The sequence below is a fragment of the Astyanax mexicanus genome, chromosome 10 (genome assembly GCF_023375975.1).
Source record: "Astyanax mexicanus isolate ESR-SI-001 chromosome 10, AstMex3_surface, whole genome shotgun sequence".
In the NCBI taxonomy this organism is placed as follows: Eukaryota; Metazoa; Chordata; class Actinopteri; order Characiformes; family Acestrorhamphidae; genus Astyanax; species Astyanax mexicanus.
This window is the reverse complement of record NC_064417.1, coordinates 53,916,683-53,941,720: the sequence shown is the minus strand read 5'-3', so window position 1 is coordinate 53,941,720 and position 25,038 is coordinate 53,916,683. Positions and strand designations below refer to the sequence as shown.

At 34.0% G+C, this 25,038-nt stretch overlaps 1 protein-coding gene and 1 long non-coding RNA gene across 3 annotated transcripts in view; both read left to right on the top strand.

Moving 5' to 3' along the window:
* Positions 1-25,038, top strand: part of tmem129 (transmembrane protein 129, E3 ubiquitin protein ligase) — a 203,309-nt gene that overhangs the window by 136,213 nt on the left and 42,058 nt on the right. The gene's annotated exons all lie outside the window — the stretch shown is intronic.
* Positions 3,027-18,118, top strand: LOC125804739 (uncharacterized). The gene is made up of 3 exons (XR_007440910.1): positions 3,027-3,314; positions 13,845-13,893; positions 16,883-18,118. It is a non-coding gene; the product is annotated as an uncharacterized LOC125804739 (long non-coding RNA).

Genomic DNA, 25,038 nt, shown 5'->3' with positions numbered 1-25,038 from the left:
ACATGTTCTAATAGAGCTGGTATTAGAATACCAGTTGGTGGGGTGTAAGATAGTGATGACCATCACAGCACACTTTGCGCAGGGTGTAAGATAGAGTTCTACAACTTCCTCAAAGTTAAAAAATACGCCTTTAATTTAATTCATCATATAAACATATTTTCAACCACTCTCTTCCACTCTTTAACTTCCAACCAAATCTCTGTGCTAAAACCCATATACATTCAACAAAAAGCTTTTTAACGTCTTTTGGACAATATAGTGCTTATATAAGTGTAAAGCAGAGTTAATGATTTTTCTTAACCCTTCTATTATGTTCATTTGTCAGAAACAGCAATGGTTTTCCGGGGTTAATTTAATCTAAAAGATGATCTGAAACCCAAATAAATCCTTACATGCAGTGTATATATATTTTTTCTAACTCCATTACTAATTATTCTGTTCCTTACTATAATAGGTAGTGGTTCAATAAGGATAATTCACTGGTTTTTCATAAAAAAATACATGTTCAAACTTTTTTAATGGTTCACTACTTCATTACTTTTAAAAGAACAACATATAAAACTCAATAGTTTTACATAACACTAAAACATAACATTGCAATTCAGTTTTAGTTTTAGTTTTAGTTTTTGCAGGGGGTGGTTGTTGCAAATATGTGAGATGAACCATTTTCATATTATATGTTGATTATTCTAATTAAGGCAAGCAGAAGAAGTTTCACACTGAAAAAAAATACTTTTAACAATTTTTTCTAGATCTTTAAACTTTAAAACAGGAGCACAGAGCCAGTTTACACCTGATATTATTAACATGTTTTTGTTTTTGGTAATTGAATCACATTCTCGACCACATTTAATACTTTTAATTGTAGATATATTCAGAAGCTCTGCTGCTGTTTAAACCAGGCAGGAGGAAGATAGAGTGAAAATAGACTGTTGGTGGGGTGTAAGATAGCAATGACCATCACAAAACACACTTTGTTTTGTAGGGTGTAAGATAGGGTTCTACAACTTCTTCAAACTTAAAAATACGCCTTTAATTCCTCATATAAACCTTCAGATAGCCTGTAACGGTTTTAGTTGAGTTTTTATTTTCCCTTGTTATTTATTTTAGTTATTTTGTCTTTTTATTTATCAAATTTTATGTTTTACCTGTTAGCCCTTTTTTATTTTAATTTATTTTATTAATTTCATCCTTTTATTTGTTTTGTTACAGTTTTTTCTTAAGGCCTTTTACATTTATATTTCATTTATTTTCTTTCTTTTATTTTTTTTATATAATTTTTACTTATTATTATTATTATTTAATTTAGTTCCATCATTTACTTTTTTTTTATGATTGTGGTTATTTTAGTCCTTTATTTTTTTTTAACTGTATTTACATTTTATTATTATTATATGTATTTATCTCTTTGTTTTATTGCTCTACATTTTAGCCTGTTTGCATATCCTTTTATTCAGATTTATTAATTTTTTTCTTAAAATTATATCTTACATTTTTGGCTTGTTTTTATAATTAAACTTAATAATAACTTAAGTTTCAATCCCTTTAATTTTATGTAAACTTGGCTGCATTGAAAACACTCTACTACCAAGTGAAAATAAAAGTTTGATTGATTGATTGATTGATTGGTTTTTAACCACTCTCTTAAACTTTGTAAGTTATAAGCAAATCTGTGTGCTTAAAAATATACATTCAACAAAAAGCTCTGTTGTTTTTTTTTATGTCTTTTGCACGAAATAGTGCTTGTATAAGTGTAAAGCAGAGTTAATGATTTTTCTTAAATGTTTTTTTTATACTAATGTACTCATAATACAACTTAGGACAGGGGTGTCCAAACTACGGCCCGCGGGCCATTTGCGGCCCGTTTCCTTTTTTGGAGCGGCCCGCGAGGTATTTTAGAAATAGAATGAAAGTTGGCCCGCTGTTAAGCAGGTTTTTATAATGTGAGATTCAAAGTTTGAACACTAGGTGTCAGAAACGGACCAAAGAGTCTAAAAGCGGAGAGAGTGCGCATTTCTAGCGCAGAAAAACGGGCCAAAGAGTCTAAAAGCGGAGAGAGTGCGCATTTCTAGCTCAGAAAAACGGGGCAGAGAGTCTAAAAGTGGAGAGAGTGCGCATTTCTAGCTCAGAAAAACGGGCCAAAGAGTCTAAAAGCGGAGAGAGTGCGCATTTCTAGCTCAGAAAAACGGGGCAGAGAGTCTAAAAGTGGAGAGAGTGCGCATTTCTAGCTCAGAAAAACGGGCCAAAGAGTCTAAAAGCGGAGAGAGTGCGCATTTCTAGCGCAGAAAAACGGGCCAAAGAGTCTAAAAGCGGAGAGAGTGCGCATTTCTAGCGCAGAAAAACGGGCCAAAGAGTCTAAAAGCGGAGAGAGTGCGCATTTCTAGCGCAGAAAAACGGGGCAGAGAGTCTAAAAGTTGCCGTAATTAAGGAGTTTAATATTAAGAAACATCATGAAATTAAACATCAATTTGAAAAATCTTAGTTTACACAACACTGTCAAAGATAAAGATAGTAAGTCAAGTAAAATGGTGTTTAAATGAAATAATCAGGAAAATGTATTATTTAAAGTGGTATATTTCATTATTTGTTTTATTATATAGTCTGTGGCCCGTGACTTCAAATATATTTCTCCTTCTGGCCCCAAACAAAAAAAGTTTGAACACCCCTGACTTAGGACATATCGCAGTTATCATGTCCCCTCTGAAATATTAATAATAATAATAATAATAAGAAACAGTTCTAGCGTGTATAAAGTGAATGTGAGTAAGTGAATAAGTGCAGTGAAGTTATGCTGTAATCTGTTCACTGGTTGGACTGGCGAGGAGCCGGCGGTTGTTAATGGTTTCCACATGGACTCACACGCTCCGGCCTGCCAAGACTCCGGCGTGGGCAGAAATCTCCAAATTTAGAAGAAATATGAAAATTGTCAAAAGTGCCTTCCTTAGTAGGGAGAACCCACCCAGCCCCGCCCCCTGGCTCCTCCCCCTGTGCATAGCCACGCCCCCAGACCCTCTCCTCTCCACAGTGTGGGTCACGGGCTCGGGTCAGGGAGACTCATATAAGGTAAAGAAAGCTGTGAAACTTCAGCAGAACCACGTCCAGCAGAACGCTCCCTCTCTCTCACATTCACACAGACTCTCCAGCAGAAGATCCAGAGCCCAGAGAGAAAGAGTCTACTCTATTCTATTCTATTCTATTCTATTCTATTCTATTCTTCATCTCAGTCACATTCCAGTCGTGACTCTTCTTTTCTTTCCAAAACAAAAGACAGAAAAGAAAAGAATCTTTATCAGCCCAGAGCACCAAGCTCTCAGGTAAGATTTGAACACTTTTTTATTTAATAAATGTACACTTATTTAATGTTACACTGTATTTAAAGCTAAAGTATATTAAAGTATATGTTTAGAATGTTTTAAGCTCTTTTTTCCACTCCCTTTTATATGATGCATTTATGCATACTGCTGATTTCTGCTATTATAAATCTACACGTGGTGATGGTGATGCACTGTGAAATACGAGTAGTTAACTTATATTTATTATACATTTATTGTAAAAAAAAAAAAAGTATATTAAAGTATATGTTTAAAATGTTTTAAGCCATGTTTTTTTCCACTGCCTTTAATGTGATGCATGCATTCACGCTGTTGATTTCTGCTATAATAAATCTACACGTGGTGATGGTGATGCACTGTGGAATACGAGTAGTTAACTTACATTTATATTCATTTTAATCATTTATTATACGTTTTTCTTAGCTAAGCTCTAAAAAAAACTCTAGGAAAAAGATGATGTAAATGAAATCAAATGAGTAAAATAAATTAAATAAGCTTGTGCCTAGATAGAGGTATAGATAATTAAGATAATTAGAGTATAACATATGGTTCGTGTTTGTTGCTGTTTCATATGTTTGTGAAAATTCATGATTTTATTAGGATTTTAAGTATTATTTAAGTATTAATATATTATAATTTGTTGGCACAATGCATAGTATAGGTCTTAATGCTAGATGCTGTAAACAGAGGATGATCATATAGTTAATATAGAGCAATTCTCCTGGATAATGTGGATTTAGTCAATAATACTCTGAATATGTATAGGGAAACTCTTTAGCTGGAATAATATCATATTGACTTGATAGATGTAATATAATAATGATGTACATAACAATTCTTTATCTCGTTGTTTAAAACAAGCACAAAGCACAAGATGCTCTTTAATTTGTGCGTATTTCAGCCGGTTTGGAGACAGTTCGGAAAATATTTTATATAAAAATCAATACTCAATCAACTTATTTATAGCCGATTTTATTTATGTAGTTAAAATAGAAGCTCAAATTTAACCCTTTTTGTGATCCACTATAATAAGGTGCGCTTATTTAATGTTGCATTATATATAAAGCTATAGTATAAATGTTTAAAATGTTATTTAAATTAAAATATATTTAACATCAACATATATATATATATATATATAATCACAAAAAAAATCACAGCATGTGGTGATGCATTGTAGAATGCTAGTAGTTCAGCATTATCAGGTATTATGTTATTATGGTATTTCTTATTCTTTGCTAAGATCATATTCAAAAATCTTTAAAAACTCTCTAGGAAAACTTCTTTTTAGGAACAAATCTGCTGTAATAAATTTGAGCTGATGTCTAGATGAGGTATAAGCATAAATAATTTTGATAATTAATTTAGAGTATATGCTAATATATATAAAACATATTGCTTGTGTTTGTTGCTGTTTCATTTGTCATGAATATACATGATTTTATAACACTTTTAACTTATATTAAGTTATATTTTGTTGTTTGTGCACTGCATTCGTATTCGTATAGGTGTTCGTATAGCTGTAAATAGAAGATGATCCTAATAGTTAATATAGAGCATTTCTTCTGAGTAATGTGCATATAGTTAATAATACAGTGAACACTTAGAAAGAAACTATTTATATGGGATAAAATCATTTTTATTCATACTATCTTGCTATATGTACAATAATGATGTACATAACAATTTTGTACAAAAAAGTGCAATAGAATGCTCATTTTGTGCCAAATTTTGTACATATTTCAGCTATATTGGAGATGTTAGATGTTAGAGATGGTAGTAAAAATAGAAGCCCAAAGTTGAATTTTTATACTTGAATTTTATAGACATGTATATGTAAACAACCTCAACAGACTGTACTATCTTGTCTTCTACACAGTTTGTTGTAAATTCTCTCTCTTTATATTGGTCATAATATGAACTTTATTAGCTGAGCACACTGTACTGACAGCATGGCAGCATGTTTTTTTATTTCAAACTGGAAAAAGTGGAATTTTTATCATTCCAATCAGAAACTGCAGCATTCCAACAGGTTTAGCTTTGCCATGCCTGTTAAATGAGGTGGAACTTTAAAATGATGACAAATCGCCTCATTTCCTGTTCCATTACATCTATTCTACTGCTATTTGAATGATCCAGTATGAAGAAGAGTACCTAAACTTAAATCTCCTTCATATTTTATCCAAATATGCAGGATTAGTTAGCTAAATATTCAACAATAGATCCATAATTAGCTTGTCTACACTGTAAACAAGTGTCAATTTAACTGACTGAATGATAAAGCTGCAAATAAAACATGCATATATATATATAGTATACATTACTGGTCAAAAGTTTTAGAACACCCCTCTTTTTTCCTTTTATTTTTGACATTTAAGCTCTTATGGTCCAGTCAATGCCTGTAAATGGTACAAAATCCAGTGTACAAAATTTTGCAGTAAACTGCCAGGCCTTTAAGGAAAATTATTAAACTAAAACATGGAAAAAGGTGATTTTAGTACTGCAAAAAATAAGTATTTTATAAACAAACCTGAAAAATCATATATTGTTTTAAAAAAGTAGAAGCTGATTTTAGCAAACAATACATTGGTTAACAGCTTACAGCTAGTAAGCAGCAATAGAAATAAACTAACTTTGGAAATTTAAAAAAATTGAATTTCTAAACTCTTAGTCTGTAGTAAATCTGTTGTGCTGGAACAGATGGAGTTACTGCTGTTACTCTCTACTGCAGAATCATTTACACACTTACAGCACATTCACACTTTTATCATCAAAATATATATAAATAACTAGAAAACTAGAAATAACTAGAAAAAGACACAGATAAAACACAGAGAACTCTGTTAAAACTATTAAAAGTAGAAGTTCTTTCTTTTCTTTAGAGAAATTACAGATGAAGGCAGAGAGCGGTGAGTACTGTTTCCTACACCTTCAAATAAAGACTCTTAGAAACTGGAGAAAAGAAACTGCTACAGGAAGACGTCTGGCTGACCCACATGGAAACAGCAGCTTTAGCCTTTAGCTCTTTAGATTAACATGAAGGTGTATTCTGGGCCATATAGCACTGGTACTGGACTGCAATAAACTATAGGGGTGTTCAAAAATGTTTAAAACTGTAGTGCATATTTATATACAGACTCTATACACTCTTAGAAATAGAATTCTTAGAAAGTTAAACCCAAATCGTTGCATTGTAAAATGACAAAAACTACAAATCTGTAGTTCCTCCATGCGTGTGGATCAGTGTGTATATCTGATCTGAGTGTCTGCACTGTGCTCTGATTTGACAGATAGATTACACAGAAGGATGGAGGGAGGGAAAGAGCGAGAGAGAGAGAGAGAGAGAGGGCGAGGGAGGGAGGGAGAGAGGAAGTATATTATTTATTTTCCGAGGAGTCCAGAGTCTGGGATCTATCAGAGCCAAGTGCTTTCACATGACCCGACTGCCCCCCCGCTCCCCCGATCATCCAGCCCGTCCCCTGAGTTACTCGCTCCCCTTCCCATACCCCCCCCCACGACCCCTGACCCCGGGGTCACTTTCACATGAACACTGAGGAGGGGGGGCGTCCACAGAGACTGCGTCAAACCCTAAACGACAAATAACTACAGTCCCTCACACACACACACACACACACACACACACACATATACATATATTTATACAGCTCTGTAAAAAAAGAAGAGATCACTTCAGTTTCTGAATCAGTTTCTCTGATTTTGATATTTATTTATAGGTTTATGTTTGAGTAAAATGAACATTGTTGTTTTATTCTATAAACTACAGACAACATTTCTCCCAAATTACAAATAAAAATATTCTCATTTAGAGCATTTATTTACAGAAAATGAGAAATGACTGAAATAACAAAAAAAGATGGAGAACTTTCAGACCTCAAATAATGCAAAGAAAACAAGTTTATATTCATAAAGTTAGAAAAAAATAAGAGAGCACTTAAAAATGATGAGTTTCTTTGATTTTACCAAATTAAAAACCTCTGGAATATAATCAAGAGGAAGATGGATGATCACAAACCATCAAACCACCAAACTGAACTGCTTGAATTTTTACACCAGGAGTAAAGCAGCATAAAGTTATCCAAAAGCAGTGTGTAAGACTGGTGGAGGAGAACATGATGCCAAGATGCATGAAAAAAAACTGTGATTAAAAAACACCAGGATTATTCCACCAAATATTGATTATTTCTGAACTCTTAAAACTTTATGAATATGAACTTGTTTTCTTTGCATTATTTGAGGTCTGAAAGCTCTGCATTTTTTTTTTGTTATTTCAGTCATTTCTCATTTTCTGTAAATAAATGCTCTAAATGAGAATATTTTTATTTGGAATTTGGGAGAAAAGTTGTCTGTAGTTTATAGAATAAAACAACAATGTTCATTTTACTCAAATATAAACCTATAAATAGTAAAATCAGAGAAACTGATTCAGAAACTGAAGTGCTCTCTTCATTTTTCCAGTGTCTATACAGATAAAAGGATTTCATGATTATGTATCTTGATGCTGTACAGAAAATGGCAAAATATATATTAACTTTTCAATGCAAGAGAAAGTAAAATAAGAATTTACTCCACATTATTATAAAACATTTTAGTTAATCTACTAATTTAGAATAATTTACACATTGTACATAACAGATACAGGTTTTAAACATGTTTTTTTTATATTTTTATAATTATTGTACAGGACAGCAGTGATATATAAATCTATAAATCTATATTTAGTGTATATGATGTGTGTGAGGCAGAGCAGGAGCAGTGTCGGTGAGGCCGGGCTGCAGTGTGTATAAGCTGTTCGCTCCAGAGCACATTAACCTCAGAATCTGAGGGAACAGTCGCCCCCCGCCCCCCACGTTTCCTGTTGAGATTATTTAAGGAGATGAGGAGAAATGAAAGGGGACCTTAAAAGGAAATGTTTGGGTGTGTAAGAGCCTCGCTCTCCATTATCTGCTCAGTGTCTGTCTAAACACTGCCTCGCTCTGCCTCGCTCTGCCTCCACCCAGCCTGCCAGACCCGCCACCGATAAATCCTCATCCCTCTCTCTCTCACTTTATCACTCTCTCTCTATCACTCTTTACTCTCTTTTCACCTCTCTCTATCACTCTTTATTCTCTCTCTATCACTCTTTATTCTCTCTATATCACTCTTTACTCTCTTTTCACCTCTCTCTATCACTCTATCATTCTCTTTTCACCTCTCTCTATCACTCTTTATTCTCTCTCTATCACTCTTTACTCTCTCTATATCACTCTTTATTCTCTCTCTATCACTCTTTATTCTCTCTCTATCACTCTTTACTCTCTCTATATCACTCTTTATTCTCTCTCTATCACTCTTTATTCTCTCTCTATCACTCTTTATTCTCTCTCTATCACTCTTTACTCTCTCTATATCACTCTTTATTCTCTCTCTATCACTCTTTACTCTCTCTATATCACTCTTTATTCTCTCTCTATCACTCTTTATTCTCTCTCTATCACTCTTTACTCTCTCTATATCACTCTTTACTCTCTTTTCACCTCTCTCTATCACTCTATCATTCTCTTTTCACCTCTCTCTATCCTCATCTTCTTTCTAACTCTATCACTCTCTCTAAATCTATCACTCTTTACTCTCTCTCTATCACTCTTTACTCTTTCTATAAATCCTCATCTCTCTCTCTATCACTCTTTACTCTCTCACTATTTACACTCTCTATACCTCTATCACTCTCTCACTCTACCACTCTTTTCACCTCTCTACTTATCTCTATCACTCTTTACTTTCTTTTCACCTCTCTCTATATCACTCTTTACTCTCTATAACTCTTTACTCTTTCTATAAATACTCATCCCTCTCTCTATCACTCTTTACTCTTTCTATAAATACTCATCCCTCTCTCTATCACTCTTTACTCTCTCACTATTTACACTCTCTTTACCTCTATCACTCTCTCTCGAGCACTCTTCCAATACTTCTCTATCTCTCTTTTTACTTCCCTCTATTACACTCTCTCTATTTTTCTCTTTCTACCTCTATCACTATCTTTCCCTCTTTCTCTCTCTATAACTCTTTACTCTGTTTCTAGCTTTCACTCTACTTTCTCTCTGTACCTCTATCACACTTAAGTATCTCTTTTTACCTCTCTCTATCACTCTATTACTTCCTCTTTACTTCACTCTCTGTCACTATTTACTCTCTTTCTAGCTTTCACACGTTACTCTCTCTACCTCCCTCTTCCTTTCTAACTATCACAGTCTCTTTAGCTTTCCTTCTCTACCTCTATTACTCTCTCTCTTGCTCTCTCTACCACTCTATCACTCTTTACTCTCTCACTATTTACATTTTTCTTCATCCCTCTACTTTTCAATCACTCTTTACTCTTTCTGTAACTCTTTACCACTCTTTACTCTTTCTTTATCACTCTTTACTCTCTCTCTACTTCTCTTATTCTACCTGTATTACTCTCTGGCTATTTCTCTCTCTCTCTCTCTCTCTCTCTCTCTCTCTCTCTCTCTCTCTCTCTCTCTCTCTCTCTTTATCACACTTTTACTCTTTAAACTCTCTACCTCTATCACTATTTAGTCTATCTTTCTACCTCTCTGTCTCTGTCTATATTACACACTCTCACGCTCTTTTTATCACTCTGTTACTCTCTCTACTTCTCCCTCTTCACTATCACTCTTTACTCTTTCTAGCTCTATCACTCTTTCATTCTTTACTTTCTCTAACTCTTTCTTTACCTCTATTACTCTCTCTCTCTATCACTCTTTATTCTCTTTCTAGCTCTATCACTCCTTCCCCCTGTACTCTTTCTCTCTCTATACCTCTAACACTCTTTACACTCTCTACCTCTATCACTCTTTAGTTTCTCTTTCTACCTCTCTCTCCATCTATGTCTATATTACACTCTCTCTTTCTGCCTCTCTCCCTATTACTCTATTTCTCTTTCTATCACACTTTCTTTCTCACACTGTCTTTCTAGTTCTCTCTATCACACTATCACAAACACTTTCTCCCTCTACCTTTCTATCGCTTTCTCTATTTCTCTCTATCACTCTATCTCTCTGTGATCAGTCAGGCAGTGTAAAGGCAGCTGATATTTGTAAATAATACACTGTAGTTTTTGATTCAGCAACATGATTAAGTAAATTATTATTAGTATTGTCATTCTTTAGTGATTGATAGTTTCCTTCTTTTTCAACAAGGTGACAGATTGGACTTTTATTTTGTAAACGTGTAAGGCATTATCAGAGGTTGGCGGTATTTACAGTTTTTCCACATTGTATAAACACAAAATGTGGAACTATGCACACAAATCCAAAAACATGAAGCTCATGTGTCACACTGTGACTCCAAACTGCTAAACTCTAAACACAATTCCACATGTTCTCACTCAGATATCATTCTAAATCACAGCTTTACAAATCACTAAACATAATCACAGAATCACTGACCTTCTAATACATAAATAATAAGTACGTTTTTGTTTCCTCTTTGTATATGAACTGATTTTCCTCGTCATGTTTCTCATTGTTCTTACATAAGTGAAAATTACAGTTTTGCAACCGAACTACATACAGTAAATACAGCTTACATTAGTGCTGCATATATATGTAGTACTGTAATGCTATATCGGGGGGTTCTACACCACACCAAATACATATAAAGAACAGAAATCCAACATATTTCCATGGACTTGTGCATTTGAATTTGTACAGTGGCCTCATGAAGTCAAAAACAAAAACATAACCAAATACTTCTGATAAAAGTGCTTTGAATTTATCTTGTCAGTGTTTATTTGTATGGGAGGTAAATCCTGCCAAAAATAAAACTGAAATGAAAACACTAAAATGAAAATGCAAATACCATTTTGCTCTTTCTTTTCCCAAACATGTGTGAGAATATTATGACAAAATTAAAAATGGAATTAAATCACTTCATTTGCAATTAAATTTTTCACTTGAGCATGGGTCATACGTGACAAAATTTTAATTAAAAAGGCTTTTTGCCATTTTTTTTTATTGCCATTCGGCTATTTCATTGTCAAATCTAAAATGAAAAAGCTAATTATAAAAAGAAAAATCAAAGCTTCACTTTGGGCTTGCTTTTTCTCGATGAACTGCATAATAAATGACAAAACTAAAATCAAAATTTGATGCTCTGCGAGAGATAAGCATATAAATAGTTGTGTGTGTTTTGTTTCGGTGGAAGGAATCAGTTTTGCTAGAGATTTGAAGAGTTTTAACAAAGAAGTTCATAATTTTTTTAGTTTGTGTTTAGAGTTTTGAGAAACTGAGCCAAATTTCTATAAATGCGTTAAAACACTTGGGAAAAACTGTAAGTTAACACCGCTGGTGATAATAAGAAGTGCTTAGATAGATTTTTTTAGCCTATTAACATTCTATTTTCTGTTAGAATTAATTCAGTTTTTACACTACATTTTAAAATGGTATGAAACTGTCAGTGGGGTGGCAATATTAAATGTATGTATTCAGTACCTTTACTGAAGGGACATATGTGTATTATATTCCTTTGCTGCTGTTCTTTCCCCACTTTTAAGGGACACAGTCAGAGCTGAAGGATCGTGTGGTATCTTTAACGGTACATCTGCACTGTTTGTACTTTGCTGTACTGTTTTATTTCTGACAGTGTAGACTCCTGGAGATAAATTCTCTCTGGATTGGATTCAGTCCAGCACATATTTCATATTATAAACCAGAGAGACAGTAAAATGTCATTTGAAATATTTTGTCAGCAGAAAGTGTTTAGGTTAACTGTCTGTTAACTGTAAGTCAGAGTCCTGCATAATATCAGTGCAGGAGGTCAGAATAGGGAAGCAGATGTTCCAGGTAAGCCTGTGTTTATAGTAAGATTATATAGATTTTAATGTTTAATACTGAATATCAGGATTTAAATTTTTAACATGTTATTGTAATATACACAGTAAAACATTCCATTTACACTGTACTATTTACACTGTACTATTTTTACTTTACTAATCCTCCACAAATGCAAGACTAAATGTAAACTAAAGATAAAGATATTTTTCTTTGATTTTACCAAATTAAAAACCTCTGGAATATAATCAAGAGGAAGATGGATGATCACAAACCATCAAACCACCAAACTGAACTGCTTGAATTTTTACACCAGGAGTAAAGCAGCATAAAGTTATCCAAAAGCAGTGTGTAAGACTGGTGGAGGAGAACATGATACCAAGATGCATGAAAACTGTGATTAAAAACCACCAGGGTTATTCCACCAAATATTGATTATTTCTGAACTCTTAAAACTTTATGAATATGAACTTGTTTTCTTTGCATTATTTGAGGAAATCATCAGAAAATTATTTGAAATCAGAGAAACTGATTCAGAAACTGAAGTGCTCTCTTATTTTTTTCCAGAGCTATATTTACAAAAAGTGTATTTCTAGTGTGCATTTGTACAGTGCTTTTATTAAAACAGTGTTTTTCTTGAATTATACAGTACATGAGTCCGGTGACTATGTTGGTGAAGTTTATGCTTTACAGATAAATTACATTAAACCACTGAGCACAGAGGCCTTCCAAAACATGAAAAAGACAAAGAATTTACAACAAACTGTATAGAAAAAAGACACTGTGGTGATTTTTTTATATATATATTTATAGGATTAGGAGCGATTGGGACAGAATGTGAAATGGTACAGTTCAGTTATATAAGGTTTATTTTCTTGAGTGAAAGTGATTTATTTTTTATCTTCACAGAATATCTTCATTTTTACAGAAATTATAATTAGTATTTTGTTCCTATAGTTGCAAGAAAGCTCACAAATTGCCCCAATCCCCCTTTATTCAGTATATATGTTTACAAATTCAGGCTTAACTTCTACAATCTGGGTTAAAGTACATCACAGAGACTGAGGCCGGGCCGGTTTTGCTTTTTTTGGGCTTCTCTTATACCTTCACTGCTTTTTGCCTTTTAAGTCGGGCAGCGAGAGACGTGACTAGAAAAGGGAATGTATGTGAGACAGGCGGGGGGAGACGGGAGGGGGGTGAGACGGGTGGAGGAGGGGGGAGGCCACACTGACCAGTGACAAACTATCTGCTTCCACAATCACTAACCGTGAGAGGCTCAAAGAGTGTTTATCAAAACCACAGCAACATTTTCCATTATCCCAAAATAAAATCCCTGCTCAGCTCCTTATAAGGACTCGGGGAGGATCCGGACCAGGAATCCCAGACAATCTAAAGCTCCCAGTTCTTGGAAAAGAATCAGAAAGAGGTCAGGAATTTCTGCCTCTCCGTTCTCCCCCGTCTTTAACCTTCTGTTTAACACTCAGGAATAAAGAGAAAAAGAGCGAATTCAGGTCAAATTTGAGAAAAAGAGAGATTGTAAAAGCTCTTATTAAATCCACTTTAGATCAGATTCACAATCCTATCAGTTTAAAACTTTGTGGTGATGATTATAACGAAGACTTTTATTCAGATTAAATCACAAATATGTTTTCTTTTTTGTTTGTCTGTTTGTAAACAGTATTCAGAGTGTCAGCTGGGTGTGGACGATGGTACTCTACATGCCTGAGGTGAGTCTAACCTCATATAACCTGACAAAATATTTATGATAAAAATAAAAACATAAAAAATGAAAATAATCTTTGTACATTTGCACTCCTGGGCACTATTGACTCTTTATGGTACACCCTGTACATTCACCCTACTGGACACTACTTACACTTAACTTAAATACAATACTTGCACAGGTTTAAATTCAGTATTTGTTGTATCTGCTGATACCTGCTCTCTCTTTTTCCTTATTTATTCTGTATTACTGCACTACCTCATATCTACGGTTAGTTTACACTAATACTTTGTATAGTTTTGTGTTTATATATTCTTGTATATATTCTTTGACTACTGTAGTAGGTGAGTTACCTATCTATCTGAGATTACCGCATTTTTGTCTATCTATCTAATCATTTTATTTTAGAGAAATAAATGACACTTGCAGGGAGAGGGAGTTACTGTTACTGACCTTTTAGGCATTTTTAATGTGTCTTTTAATATTGGAATATCACTCATATTCTCATTTTTCTTTGGGAAAGGAGTTTATTTAACCCTTTATTATCCTCAACAAGACAAACAGAAATGGGTTATTTTCCATATTTTATATTTTGTTTGTTTAAAGCTAATTATAATAAATAATAATAAAAATAAAATATAAAATATTTGCCTTTTTTTGTCTTTTTAAAGACCCCAGTTTATTTGACTTCATTCATCAAATCTTTGTAAACTTAATGATTTAGGCAAATATAAGGCAATAAATCTTATTTTTATCTCTGATAAGACAATGTGTCCTATTAAAGACCCCAGTTTATTTGACTTCATTCATCAAATCTTATATTTGCCTAAAGAACCAAATATAGAAAGAAATGACTGATGGTTAACTAGCTAGCGCACAAACACAGACAGCTTAGCTAATTAGTTTTTGGTGGAATATATGGAGGTAAGCATTCATCAAAGCTTACCTCCATATATTCCACCAAAAAAAATCCGCATGAAGACGAGCATTAACATTCAGTGAAGGTTCCCTAGAAATGAGAAAAATAGACAAAATAATAATAAATAATAATAAAATATAAAATATTTGCCTTTTTTTGTCTTAGCTAATTAGTTAACACACAAAAACAAACAGGTGGCTAGCTAACTAGCTAACACTAACACAAGTAGCTTAACTAGTAGATAGATAGTTACCTATCTATCTGAGATTACCGCATTTTTGTCTATCTATCTAATCATTTTATTTTAGAGAAATAAATGACACTTGCAGGGAGAGGGAGTTACTGTTACTGACCTTTTAGGCATTTTTAATGTGTCTTTTAATATTGGAATATCACTCATATTCTCATTTTTCTTTGGGAAAGGAGTTTATTTAACCCTTTATTATCCTCAACAAGACAAACAGAAATGGCTTATTTTCCATATTTTATATTTTGTTTGTTTAAAGCTAAATATAATAAATAATAATAAAAAATAAAATATAAAATATTTGCCTTTTTTGTCTTTTTAAAGACCCCAGTTTATTTGACTTCATCCATCAAATCTTTGTAAACTTTGGAAATAATGCTTACCTCCATATATTCCACCAAAAACAATCCGCATGAAGACGAGCATTAACATTCAGTGAAGGTTCCCTAGAAATGAGAAAAATAGACAAAATAATAATAAATTATATATAATGTTTAGGCTGCAATTTATTATAGCTACACTGCTTAATAAGACACATTGTCTTATCAGAGATAAAAATAAGATTTATTGCCTTATATTTGCCTAAAGAACCAAATATAGAAAGAAATGACTGATGGTTAACTAGCTAGCGCACAAACACAGACAGCTTAGCTAATTAGTTAACACACAAAAACAAACAGGTGGCTAGCTAACTAGCTAACACTAACACAAGTAGCTTAACTAACTAGCTAACACATATAAAAAACACAGGCAGCTAGCTAACTAGCTAATGCAAAAAATACAGATAGCTTAGCTAACTGGCTAACGCACAAACATAGGTAGTTTAGCTAATTAGCTAACACACAAACACAAGTAGCTTGGCTAATTAGTTAAACCACAAACACAGGTAGCTTGGCTAGTTTATCTAGCTAACACACAAATACAGGTTGTAGCTAACTAGCTAATGCACACACACACACACACACACACACACACACACACACACACAGATAGCTTAGCTAGGTTAACTAGCTAACACAAATACAAGTAGCTAGGTTAGCCAACAAGCTAATGCACAAAAAACACAGGTAACTGGCTATCTAAATTGGCTATTCCTAAATTTCCTTCAGGATAAAGTATCTATCTATCTATCTATCTATCTATCTATCTATCTATCTATCTATCTATCTATCTATCTATCACAAACAAAAGTAGCTAGCTAACTAGCTTACACACAAAAAAGCACAAATTAAAAAATCTTCCAATGGTGTAAGCAAACTTTTCTAAATAAGATTTCTTAAAATAAGCAATCGTGTTAAATTAAATCAAGAATTATTATTATTATTATTATTATTATTATTATTATTATTATTATTATTATTATTTTATTTATTTATTTATTTATTTTGGAAATTCCAAGATACCTCTCCATCAGTGTGCTCCTCTGTGACTCCTGTAGGTCATGATTTCTGTGGAAAACTGACACTGGATTGGCGTGTATATGAATAGATTTCCCATTTTAAAAATGCATATTTATTTGGTTTGTTATGCAGTGTTTTACTGTCTCATCATATTAAAAAAACAAAACAGAGGTCTTATTTTTTATTTGTTTACATTTATTTTAATATTTTTAATATAAATGTCTTATTTCCTACTATTTTATTAAACTGTTACTTTTTAATTGTTTTATATTACTTTTACATTTTGCTGTTTTCATTTATTTTATCATGAAGCACTTTGAGCTGCATTTCTATGTATGAAAGGTGCTATATAAATAAAGTTTTATTATTATTATTATTATATGTTTTATTCATTTTTTCTCTCTCTCTTTCTTTTTCAACATTTCAGGTGCTCGCAGCAGTTTCTGGAGATTCAGGACGATCTCGGGAGTCCCTGGAGTCCTGGGGTTCCCGGCCGAAGATGGGAGATGTATGGGGGTTTATTACAGCCTGATCAGAAGTGTCCTCAGGCCCACGGTGCAGTGCTGCATCTCTGGTCAACTGGGAGTCTGAGATGAAGCACTGTAGCTCGGGAATGGGGGAGTGGCTACAGCTAACACATAAATATATTTATTATTTTTTATCATATTTACTAATTGAGAATTACAGTTTATTTTATATGTGTATTAGTGTGTATGTGTGTTTAATTTATTCCAGTTCAATTATAACTGTAAATACAGGTGTTGGAGAATGAAGCTGAAACACCTGGTTTTAGAGCACAATAATTGATTGTGGTGACGGACAGTTCTGGTGGAAACAGGAGAGTTGAGGTGCACATTGAATTCTGTCTGATTTGATCAGCCGTGGTTTTATGTTTTTTGGATACAATCCGGGTTAGCACCCGAACATCCCTTTCAGACAGCTTCCTCTTACAGCGTCCACAGTTAATCCTGTTGGATGTGGTCGGTTCTTCTTGGTGGTATGCTGACATTACCCTGGATACCGTGGCTCTTGATGCATCACAAAGACTTGCTGTCTTGGTCACAGATGCTCCAGCAAGACGTGCACCAACAATTTGTCCTCTTTTGAACTCTGGTATGTCTCCCATAATGTTGTGTGCATTGTAATATTTAGAGCAGAACTGTGCTCTTACCCTGATAATTGAACCTTCACACTCTGCTCTTACTGGTGCAATGTGCAATTAATGAAGATTGAACACCAGGCTGCTCCAATTTAGCCATAAACCTCACTAACCAACACTAAAATGATGACAGGTGTTTCAGTTTCATTGTCCAAACCCCTGTAGTTACAGTTATTGATGTCCTAACAGTTGTTGTTGTTGTTATTTGTTGGTTTGTTGTTTGTTTATTTCTGTGGAAGATGCTCCTCCCTGTCCCCGGGGTCCAGTTTTCCCAGGAATCCCTTGCAGAGTCACATGGGGGATTCCTGGAAATACTGTTCTTGGGGGCGGGGTTACACAACGTGAATATATTTATTAAAGAAAATGTTTGATATGAAGTTTACAGAAATATGCTCATATGACTCATTAATGAATAATGATGTGTGAGAACTGAAATTCTAAATATTCTACATCCTGTGGAAACCCTAAAGGGTAGAGTAAAAAATAAAAAGATAATATTTCAAATTCCCAATTCTACTTTATTTATGGAAGCATGTACAATTTTTTGAGCCCCAGAGAGAGTACAGTAGGTCATGCTGCTTCTCCATCAGCAGCCAGAGTCTGAGAGAGAGAGAGAGAGAGAGAGAGAGAGAGAGAGAGAGAGAGAGAGAGAGAGAGAGAGAGAGAGAGAGAGAGAGAGTACAGTAGATCATGCTGTTTTTCTCTGGGTGGGTACAGTAGGGGGCGCTCTCGCCCCTCATCATTCCTATACATTGTGATGCTGAAAAAAAATATATATATAATCTAAACATTTCAAATACCAATGAGCTAAAGATTGTGACATTAACTACAACTAGTTTGTTGAACATTCATTGATGTTTTATGGTTAATCTAAGCAATAAATTCAATAAAATAGACCCAGGCATTTTCTTGGTCTGAATTAGTAAATGCTTCTAGCTATTTTAAAAGTAACTTTTAAAAGTAGAACAAGTAAACTTTGTCTTTGCACAGAAAGTCATTTTTGCTAAATAAAAAAAAAAGTCCACATATGGGGACAGTTGTTTAATACAACATTAAACATTATCATTGCCATTTGCGATCAGAAGAACCAAATTAGTCCAAAAACAGCATTGTAGCTTTGATCAGAATCTGTATTTGGCCTTTGTTTCTATCTGTACCCATACGAGGACGTCGGGCCTTAAGAGGATACATTGGATATATAGCTTTTTAGTGTTTATGTCCTGTTTTTGTTTAATGTACCATTTTTATTTTAGCATTGTTAGTGATACCAGTTGATAATGATGCATCATACAGTATACCATACATCCAAAAAGACCACATGTCCACAGGTAGAAGTTGTACAGTACTGTGTGTTGGACTGATTTATTGAGACTAATAGATAGAATTGATAATAAACTCTATAATAATACTGCTTTACTACTGTTAATGTGCTTTTGCATTAATGTTCCATTACTTGGAACTTCTGACATTTTAGTTTATATGAAAATCAGCATAATTGGAGAATCTGAGATGAGATGAAATGAGGGGTTTTGGGTCACCAGGCTGGAGCGCGGGAACTGGAGCTGTGCAGGAAATGGACCCGTCCTGGGAACCAGAACACAGGACCAGCTCTGGGAGCAGAGAGCAGGAGTTTAACTTCTGACTGTTTGGGGTTAAATATATATATATAATATACAGCTCTGGAAAAAAATGAGAGAGCACTTCAGTTTCTGAATCAGTTTCTCTGATTTTGCTATTTATAGGTTTATGTTTGAGTAAAATGAACATTGTTGTTTTATTCTATAAACTACAGACAACATTTCTCCCAAATTACAAATAAAAATATTCTCATTTAGAGCATTTATTTACAGAAAATGAGAAATGACTGAAATAACAAAAAAAAGATGAAAAGAAGAAGAAAAGAAGTTCATATTTATAAAGTTTTAAGAGTTCAGAAATAACCAATATTTGTTCTTTTAATCACAGTTTTAATTTCATGCATCTCTGCATCATGTTGTTCTCCTCCACCAGTCTTACACACTGCTTTTGGATAACTTTATGCTGCTTTACTCCTGGTGTAAAAATTCAAGCAGTTCAGTTTGGTGGTTTGATGGTTTGTGATCATCCATCTTCCTCTTGATTATATTCCAGAGGTTTTTAATTTGGTAAAATTAAAGAAACTCATCATTTTTAAGTGTCTCTTATTTTTTCAGAGCTGTATATATATAAATGTTTTTCTTTTTCTTTATTTTAAATTTCACAAAGCAAAATGAAGAAATTGATCTTTACTTAATTTCTGATTTCCCCATCCAATCTGATGAAATCTCCAAAAGCTGACAGCTGAAGAAATTAGTAAAAAACATCTTTTTATTCGGGAACCTAGAAGTAGCGGAGTAACCTGGTTATCTGCTCCAGGGCTGGAGGATCTGTGAGGATCAGTGTGGGTCAGGGTGGTGGTATGAATTTAAAGCAGGTCTGTATATGGGTGAGCAGATTGAGGGCAGCAGGTCTTCAGGCTGGATGAGGAGAAGACGCTTCACTGGTGCTCTTCAGGAAACTCGGTGACTCTGTGGAAACTTCACTGCTGTAGAAGAAGCTCACTTTTATTTTTTGAAGACACAGGTCTGTCTCAGGTGATATATAAAACAATATAACTATACAAAAGGTGATGAATAAATATACAAAATAAAAATATGAGTTGACAATCAATGGGCTGTATTGACTTTGTCCAGCAGGGGGCAGCAGAGCTTTATTTTCCATTAAACCTCATGGGATACAGCCTTCATTCAGTCTGCTGTCAAATTAAAAGTAAAGCTAAGCTGTAGATCAGATCTGTTAACTATTTCTATACAAACTACAATGTAAGAAAATAAAAGCTGAAATTGAAGAGTTTTGGACAGTAAATATTCTTGTTTTGAGTTTGCAATGTTTTTGCAATTCATTTTAATCGCAGATTTTATTTTTTGTGTTAAACTTTTGGCACAAATTTAACTCCTTAATGAGTGTCAGAAAAATCTTATTTCACTAATCGAGTACACCGCTCACATTTATGTAAATATTTTATACCTTCTTATTGCTTAGAACAATTCTGTCTCTCACATCCTCAGAGAGTTCTTTGCCATGAGGTGGCGTGATGAATTTCCAGTGGCCGGTATGAGAGTGTGAGAAAGAAAACACCAAATTTAATCTAGAAATGGCCTTTCCTAGCAGCTAGCTATCGCTAGCTATTTATCTTTTTATTTCCAAGTCTCCGCTGGCATTGCTCGACACCAGTGAGGGCAGGTTATAACTAAAATCTAGATCATGGTGCAGATTTATTTTATTCATTTATTTTAATCGCAGATTTATTTTTTTTGTGTTAAACGTTTGACACAAAATTAACTTAGTAGATTTTACTGAGTAAGATTTTGTGAAATACATTAAAGTGTTTGAACATGGTGGGACTGGAGAAATAATACTTGGGTTCTCTATGAATATTGTACATTTTGTAAAATCCTATGTAAGATGCAAGATCCACCACTGTTTTTAAATGCATGTATAATGAATATTAACCAAAACGAAACATTACCCAACAATACAAATCAATAAACCTTTTTAAAGATTTGTGAATCTTCCACTGTAAATCAGATGAATCAACTGCACACATTTATATTTATAATCATATTTATATCTATAGGATATTATATCTATATGCTAACAGTAAACATGAAGGTCAGAAAAGCATCACTGACTGTAACATCCACAATATCTCACAAAAGCGAGTATATCCCTCACATTTTTATAAACATTTACAGCACAGATATCTGCTAATAGCTTAGAACAATTCTGTTTCTCACATCCTGAGAGAGTTCTGTACCATGAGGTGGCATTATGAACTTCCAGTAGCTGGTATAAGACCGTGTGAGTGATACCTGATAAAGAACTTTTAATCCTAACAACTCACTTGACACCAGGGATGGAAAAAGGCTAATTAGACACAATTTCTGCATTTTCACTTTGGGTTGTATCACATTGGTTGTCAGTAGTTTGGACATTAATGGCTGTGTGTTGAATTATTTTGAAGTTATAGTAAATTCATACTTTTATACAAGCTGTACACTGACTTAAATGTCTGGTGTCTGCAGCTTATTAGTAAAAGGTAATTTACAGGTAGAAACACAGCTGGAGTATATATATAATATATATTGTACCTTTAAGGCGTTTAATGCAGATTATCCTGATTTTCTTCCGGAAGAAAATTTTTGTGGGATTCACTCTGATGTGAGACGAGGCGGCCTGGCTCACTGGTTGAAGTCGGGGCTCTTTAGCGCCACCTATTCTTTCACTAATGTGTGCACAAAGGCAGACTCGAGGGCTAAGTGCTTGTTTTAACACAACTGTGGCGACGCCCGTCACGACAACATGTTTTTTGCGAACGATATGTTGTCCCAGAAATTACTGCAAAAAACAATATTGTTAAGATCATTAAATGGCACTGATATAATAACATATCATAACAAAGGAATTACACATTTTTAAAGACGGTAAAAAAAGGAGGGACCCAAAGGATGGGTGACGTGCAGCCTCGGTCTGTCCCAGCTGGCCCGCGTTGGACTGGCATAAAGAGCCTGCCTCATTTTGTAAGTGCAAACACAATGGACGATATCACAATTATTAAAATTATTGATGTCATGTCCATTTATTGAACGATAAGTCGATGATGTAATTATTGTGACAGGCCTAACTGCGGCAGCAATAAGACTGAATAAATCGCATTATTTTAAAGGAGCATTCAGGGTTATATTTTTAGTAGTAAATGATAAAATTATCAATATGCATCATCAGAAGTTCAAGCACTGTCAGCTGTTGTCAGCAGAGCTAAACCAAGTATTTTATTACTAGAACTGTGCAGTAGTTACGGAAATGGGGAGGGTCCACAACACTGACTCCACCCCCAAGGTTGCCAGGTTTAAAAACACAACAGCGAAGCTGCAGCTATGGAAGCTAGCAACCAAGTTCAAGCTGCTACACAGCCTAAAATAAACTTCGGCATTCGTTTAAAAGGCACAGTGACCATAGACGGAATAAAACGAGAATAAATACTGGTAAGTTCTACAGATGGAGAAGACATCAAACCCAGAAGGACTACAAGACTGAATCAGAGTTGCTACTTTTCTCCTGAATTAGCTAGCTAAGCTAATTTAACCAGGTCATTTATCACAACCACAGGGTTAGCTTACTAGGGACTGACATTTTAATGAATTAAAGAATGTGATTGTTTGCGTTCATATCATTGGTTATTGAGTGGGTATTGTGTTAGGTAGCTAAATTAGCAATGTTTAGCTAAAGTGATCTGGCATATGCTTGCTAATGTAGTCATGCTACACATGCTATCGTGAACTGCACTCTGAATCTGCAATCTGATTATTACCTCTGCAGTAACAAGTACACAGAAATCATGCATGAGAAACCAAAAGTTGTAACTACAAATGTGATTATATATGTTGAGCGATTTCTTTCGTCTAAATCAAATAACGATGAATGTTACTTGTGGTCATTTCTAGCAGCTAGCTAGCGTTAGCTATTTATCTTTTTTTTTCCCCAGTCTTCACTAACTTTGCTTGACTTTCGTGAGGGCAGATTATAACTAAAATCTAGATTATGCTGCAGATGTATATTATCGAATATTACTGGGATCTAGCTAACTGCAAATAAAATTCTATAAAATCCACGAGCTGGTTTATAACGTCGCTTGGCGTGGTAGAAGTTATTTAACTCTTCTTGCACTCATTCGTGTTCAGTGTCGTCAACTTGGCAACCCGAGTGAGCTTGGCATCTCTGGAGGGGTGGGTGTTGTACTGCTGTTGCCATTTCACATGTTCGCTCTCATTTCCTTGTCGTGTCCCAGTAAATTACTTTATATACAGCTCTGAAGAAAAAATAAGATACCACTTAAAAATGATGAGTTTCTTTGATTTTCCGAATGTAAAACCTATAATTTAATCAAGAGGAAGATGGATGATCACAAACCATCAAACCACCAAACTGAACTGCTTGAATTTTTACACCAGGAGTAAAGCAGAATAAAGTTATCCAAAAGCAGTGTGTAAGACTGGTGGAGGAGAACATGATGCCAAGATGCATGAAAACTGATTAAAAACCAGGGTTATTCCACCAAATATTGATTATTTCTGAACTCTTAAAACTTTATGAATATGAACTTGTTTTATTTGCATTATTTGAGGTCTGAAAGTTCTGCATATTTTTTTGTTATTTCAGTCATTTCTCATTTTCTGTAAATAAATGCTCTAAATGAGAATATTTTTATTTGTAATTTGGGAGAAATGTTGTCTGTAGTTTATAGAATAAAACAACAATGTTCATTTTACTCAAACATAAACCTATAAATAGTAAAATCAGAGAAACTGATTCAGAAACTTCAGAAAGTGGTCTCTTCATTTTTACAGAGCTGTATTAGTGTGTGCATGAAGCAGAGAAAGATTCCCAAACTTTAATGTAATGTAGTGTAGTGTAACGTAAACACACTGAACACAAGATGTTTAAAACAGGGGCACTCAAAATCACACTCCCATTACACTTCAAAAATCGAACCTTAAGCAAAATCCTGCTGAAAGGTTCAATTTCTATCCATTAAAATGAGAAAAATCCTCAATAAATTTAAAGAACTGCTTGGATTGTGAAATATTTACATTCTTTAAACATAAATAAATGAATAAAAAAGGTAAACCTCTACAATCAGAATTATGGATCCGAGTTTTAAATGTCCTCTTTAAAATTAAAGACTGGGCCGATTTTTCTCAGAAGACATTTTTAATTTATTTTGACATGCTAAAAGGGAATAAGTTACACTGTATAGAACATCCAGCAGTAGAATGGTTTAAGCTGGGTCATCAGAGGAAAAAGGGGGAGGGGTCTGTGAGAAAAAAAAAAATAAAAAGAAAGAAAAAAGGTAAAAACTAAAATAAAACCAAAAAGAGGGAAAAACCCACATCCAAGTTACTGATACCATGTGACTAAAATGGAGAAGTTCCAGCGTTGCCTCAAAAAGACCCAAAATATAAAGGAAAAATGAAAATATCCTCAGTGTTAAAGAAGAAGGACAAGAGTTAGGGAGCAGAAGAGTGCCACTCGAGGGGGCGGGGCTTCACTGCAAGAAGAGGAAGAGGAAAAAATGGAGAAAAATAAAAACAAAATCAAAATAATAATAATAATAAACCCTTTCCCAGAAGAGATTCATTCAAGACTCAATACAGGTAACTAAAAACCAATATTGATTATTCTTCCCCCTCATTAAAAACATATAAAATCATATCAATATTAATAATAATAATAATAATAATAATAATAGTAATAGTATGGGACAGGTGAACACTTTCCCCCCTCTCAATAAAACAAACAAAACAAAAAAAAAACAAACTATGAAAAAAATAAAATAAAATAAAAAT